Raw genomic sequence first — 6,223 nt, forward strand, 5'->3', positions numbered from 1 at the left:
CGTAGTGTCACAAGGATAAGGTTTCCTCTATCCATATACTACAGACCATTTAGGTTATCACTTAAGTCATGATGCACTTGTATGTCTCCACATACGTGCTTAAGTTACAACGATAACCAGGGATCTTAGTTTGTTGGTTTGTGGTTAATGCAATTAAAATATCCCATATTTCATAGCCAATAGTGAAGAAAATATCTTATATTATTACCTCACAAATGTTTGTTCATACTCGTATTTACAAACTACAGGACCCTACGAGATTTAGGGCATCAATCCCAACAATTAAAATATACAACCATATAATATAACATTTATTTAAATATGAAGCATGAACATGCTTATTTTATCATGCAACTATATAATATAATATTTATTTTAAATATGATGGATGAACATGTTTATCCTAAGGTGAGATTTTAATCTATGTGACATACATTATGCAACATACTTTAATTTAATCAAACATCATATGTATAAAGTAAAGTAAACAAAAAAATAGACGAATTTGACACCCCTAAAAAATTAATCAAATTAATATAATCATATTATATTTATTTAATTAATAAAAAATAAAAATTACATTAATTTCCAAAAAAATAAAAACAATACATCTAGGCATGCCTTCAATCGCTGGAGTGCCCAACCATTAATGATACATTGTGGCACTAAAAAAAAAAATATACTGATCTTTAGCACCGCAAGCAGTATCGCAACGCTGTTGCATCGCGTCGTGGTGCTAGGCCCTCTGTGTCGTAGTGCCGCCTAGAGCGCCATGACGTCTTGCTCGGCACTCCGGCTTAGAAGTCATTTTTCTTCTTTGATTTTACCCTGAAAACGTCCATTTTTTATCTTCTTCCTCAACAACTCTTATCAAAACTTAAGACACTGACTTACAGACTCGATTACTGAATTAAACATCCAAAATACCAGGTCCTTACATGATTAAATCAAGTAAAAACAGTAATCTATAATGCCAAATTCGAAAACATCTACTTGCAAACTCACATTCAAAATGCAGATAAAACAATCTACATTTTCTCTAATTTTTCGATTCAAAATTGGAAATCAAAAGGTACAAGATGTCTCTAATACCATTTGAAGGAATTGAATTCCTCGCGGAAGCGTGTGAACGTCGTGCCAATGTATAATCAATTTTGAAAAACACATAAATCATAGAAAATGAACAAAATAAACTTCGATATATAAGCATGCTACTGAGAGGATACGGGAGAAGAGAGAAACTTATCCTTGAAAACTCTACTTCTCGCAACTCCTCTCCACGATACGGAATAGCACGAGCCTTGAACTCAACATACTCCAATTTCTCCCCACAAACACCACCAGTGACGAACAAAGGAACACCACCAACAAGATTTCGTTGCTATTCTCTGACAAGGTATACACATTGTGGGATCTCCTTTGGTTTGGAAGAGGAAGAATTCTTGAGAGTTTTTTAGAGAAATTTCCTGTGCTTAAGATAATTCTTGATCTTTCACCTTCTACTGTAACCATTACAACATAAGTATGAGAGAATATAACGTGAGAGGGATAACCCCTCATTTCAACAATTTCTTGCAGTTATTTTATTAAAAAAAATATATTATTTAATTTAAATTTAATTAAAGTCAAATTATAAATTCAATTTTAATTAAATAAAATATAATCAATTAATCTCATTAATTAATCATAAAACTAAATAATATAATAATTAATTAATCATATTAATTAATTATAAACTCAATTAAATATCACATATTTAATTGAACATACATTTAGATCAATTTTAAATGCATCTCTCTCATAACCTCTAGTTTAATATGAATATCATTCATATTAATTTTAACCTAGAGTATTTATATGAATCACATTCATATAATCAATATTTGAATGTTATTCAAAATATATTACTCTCATATAGTATTAATTATAAATCACATTTATAATTAACTACATAATGTATCATTCAAATATTTATCCCTTTTATTAATTATTAATTATAAATCATATTTATAATTAAGTAGACTATAATGTATCAATATACATTATACTTTATATTAATCACATTACCACAAAACTTTCTTTAAATAATGTGAACAAATCAAATTATTCCAAAACCATTTATTTCTTGTTTTATCCTTAGTGAGCTAGTAAGGGAACCTAATGGACATACAGATTAAAAACTCCAATAATACGAGATTAATTAATTAAATTCTTTAATTAATTAATTAACATTCATGAACTATAGGTCACTCCACTAAAGACCCACAACTGCACTCTTCGCATATTTCTATGTCCATGTATATAACCAATCAACAGTAAGTCGACTCTTCAGGAATCGCTCGTAACTACAATTGGGTCAAATTACTATTTTACCCTTGTAATTACATCTACAAGTACCATTGATTCTTCTAATGAACAATTAGTTATAGTCCAACTGTAAACTATACCCCTCTCTAGCCAGTAAGAGGGTGAGGCGCCTCATTGTTCAAGACTTAAAATCAACCTTTAACGGATCAATTTATCTACTTACCCTAAAATTAGGAAGGAGTGAGTTTCATCTTGTGTAGCTATGCTCCCAACTCTCTACTCGGACATATTCCCAAAATGGTAGGCATATTGAGTTGGTGAATCTGGTCACTCTCACCCATACAGATCAAAGAATTTTCCTCATAGATAGGAGTCCACAACTCATTCAAAATTAAGATCAAGTCACTTATGGTCATCTTATTGAAATGTTAATCTCTTCAAATAATAGTGTTATAAAAAGAGACTAATCATTTCGCGATCCGATCTTATACAAGCCCTTTGTATAGGATACCCAACTCGCATGTCTCCGCATCAAGTCATTTGTAACACTTTACAACTATTGTAACAGTTACAAAATGAGCCATACAGGTAGTGTCACAAGGAAAAGACACTCAATCTTATCCATATACTACCAACCATTTAAGTTATTTCTTAAATATGATTCACCTGTATGTCAACAATGACATACATGTCTAAGTTACATAAAATAACATCAGATCTTAGTTTATTATATTGATTTAATATACAAATAAAATAACTCTTATTTTCATTAATAACAATTTGTTTAAATAAATTTACAAATTACGATAACCATGAGATTTAGGACACCAATCTCAACAATATCATGTTATACATGGTTAACTTATTCTTTTTACATTATTAAGTAAATTTTGATTAAAAAAACAACAAATTGAAATGGAAGACAAAGTTATGACTTTTAAAGTATTGATAATAATTTTAAAAATACAAAATGCAATTAGATGATATGGAGATTTGCAAAAACAGAAAAAATAAGGAAAATTATTTACACAAAATAGCAAAATTTTTTAATCTTCTTTGATAGAAGCTGATACAAGTCTATTAGTGTCTATCAATGATAGAAACGGATAGAAGTCTATTAGTGTCTACTAGCGTTGTTTTTTGCTATTTTTGTAAATAATTTGACCTTTTTTTTATTTGTGAAAATTTTCCTAAATCATATATATTACTCAAATAAACTAATTATATTCATTAGATAAATTTTAGTTAGCATATTTTATACTCGCACAATTGTGAATCAAATACTATAGCTAAACAATCATATACATTTATGAACTCTTATTTCAATGTTATATTCTAAAAAAATGATGACGATGATGAAAATGGAAGTATAATTCAAAATTGATTGAAATTTTTAAGATTTCAAACAATAAATAAAAACATCAATTAAACTAACGTTGTTACATTTTTAATATTTGATAAGTTTTACTAAATTGAAGTTTCACATTGGAGAAATAATTCTTAAAGAAGAAAACGAAAGTTAAACAAATTCCTATTTATTATATAGTAAATTCTAGACCTATAATTTTACTACAAATAGGTGTATACTAAAGGGACAAGTTAGAGAATATCTGCTTAAGTGGTGGTTGATATAAAAAAATAGAGAATCAGGTATTCATGCCTCAACCTAATTGTTTACGTGTCTGTTTCTTTATATTTACTCCCATTCTCTTATGATATTTGTAATTCCCCACACACGCACGCACACGCACACACACATACCCACACCTGCATGCATGCTCGCGCACGTACACACGCACGAAATTTAAAAATTCTTGTAAGTGTTCATAATTGTTTAATAGATTTATTTTATAATATATGATTATATAGTACAAGATCCAATTATTGCACAGGTAATATTTCAAGTGTTGTTTGGGGCATTGAATTGAGATATGATGTCTGAGTTTATATATCTGTAGAGTTCATATGTCTGTGTCTGGAGTGCAGAGTTGTTTTATTTGAGTTCATATGCCTATGTTTGAAGTGCAGAGTTGAGTTTATATGTCAAGAGTATTTGGTGCAATTTTTTGACCTCTTCATAATCTATTTTATGATTACTATTTTTGTTTTGAAACTTTTTTATTCAATAATTCTACCATTATTTTAATTAAATATGAATTGCACTTTTATTTTATTTTATTTTTTAAAATTTGTCTTTCTTTATTTTATTTATATATTTTTTCTGTAGTAACAATAATTAACTAACTGCATATGCAGGAATATGGATAAACAAAATAGGAAATTAAAGAGAAATTAAAACTTTGGATTCCTAATTTTTTTCTATGAGTTTTATTTTCATCATCTTCTTCCTATTGTTGCTCTGCATTTTTTTTCTATCATGAATTTCTTTTAGTTTAAGTTCTCCCATCATTTTAGTAGTCAATGTAATATCACCACGTTTCTTAAACAATTCCACTTTCGGTTTCTCTAACTTTGGAGGATTATCAAAGTACAAATCTCCATTTTCACTAATTTTTGCTAGAAAATTTTCTAGAAAACAAATATCCATTTTATGTTTTTTTTTTCTTATTTTTGTTTTGTTTTTGTTTTTGTTTTTGTTTGCTTTTTTCTTAACTTTTTGTTCCACCATTCAACTACATACATACTTTTCCAAATTCTTAAACACTCATTTGATATGTGAATTCAATTAAATAAAAATATATTTTACAATTTTTACGTATAAATATTGCATAGTAGACAAAATACTATTAATAATCAACAACCTTACAAAATACCTTAACAGTCACGGAATGTACGAGTCGAACGTGCCTAAAAAAATAAGATTTTCATTAATGATTTATTTACGTGTTCATAAAAATAGTGAAAGTGGATTATATATTTATGTAATGGCCAACAATGAGTCAATTTGTAATCGAAGGTGGTTGTTGGAGTCCTAAGTTGGTCACACGAACATATGAGTCGGAGGTGGTTTGTGAAATTGATTATCGAAAGTGATTTTCGCCGAAGTTTGTAGTCAAAGGTGGTTGTTGGAGCTCCAAGTTGGTCACACAAAGATGATATTGAAATTGGTCGCTAAAGTTTGTTATCAGAGATGGTTGTAGGAACTCAGAGTCAGTCATCGACTTGATTGTATGAAAGTGGATGTCGAAGTTGATCATTGAAGATGATTTTCGTCGAAGTTTGTAGTTAGAGGTGGTCGTGATCGTTGGTCGTTGGAGTTGTTGGAGCTCGAAATTGATCGTTAGAAGCAGTTGTGGGAGCCTGGAAAGTGTCATCGGAGTTGGTCGTCAGAGTTAGTCACCAGAGTTGTTGTTAGAGGTGGTTGTTGGAGCTTAAAATTATGATCATTGGAGTTGGTCGCACGACGGTGGTCGCCGAAGTTGTTGTCATAAGTGGTTGTCGAATCCCAAAATTGGTCGTCGGAGTTGGTCGCAAGAAGGTAATCATTAGAAAGGTAGCCAAAATTATTTTTAGAGGTAGTTGTCGAAGTCCGGAGTTGGTCGTATCAAAGTGGTCATCGGAGTTGGTTCCCGGAGTATGGTAGCGTGTAGTCGCTAACGGTTGCCGATGAATGAAGTCATTGAAAACATTAGAAGAAAAGAGAGTTGGGGTGAGTTGGAATGAGTTAATAAAATATACCAACTCAACATAACTCATGTTGGTGAGCCAAACACCCCCTCACTATCATTTGAACACATGCAAAAAAAGAATGATGTGCTAAAACATATCGTAGTAACTTTACAGGTTTCAAAAATATTACAGAGTTAAGACTATATATTAGATGTATTTAAATAATAATACGTATAATTATAGTATAGGTTATGTATATGGATTAATATTTTATCGCATTGAGTTATTTTATGGACTTAATGGATAGAAACTCATTGTAGTTAATTAGGGTTTAATGGGAATCCTA

Source organism: Benincasa hispida, chromosome 3 (genome assembly GCF_009727055.1).
Source record: "Benincasa hispida cultivar B227 chromosome 3, ASM972705v1, whole genome shotgun sequence".
Taxonomy (NCBI): Eukaryota; Viridiplantae; Streptophyta; class Magnoliopsida; order Cucurbitales; family Cucurbitaceae; genus Benincasa; species Benincasa hispida.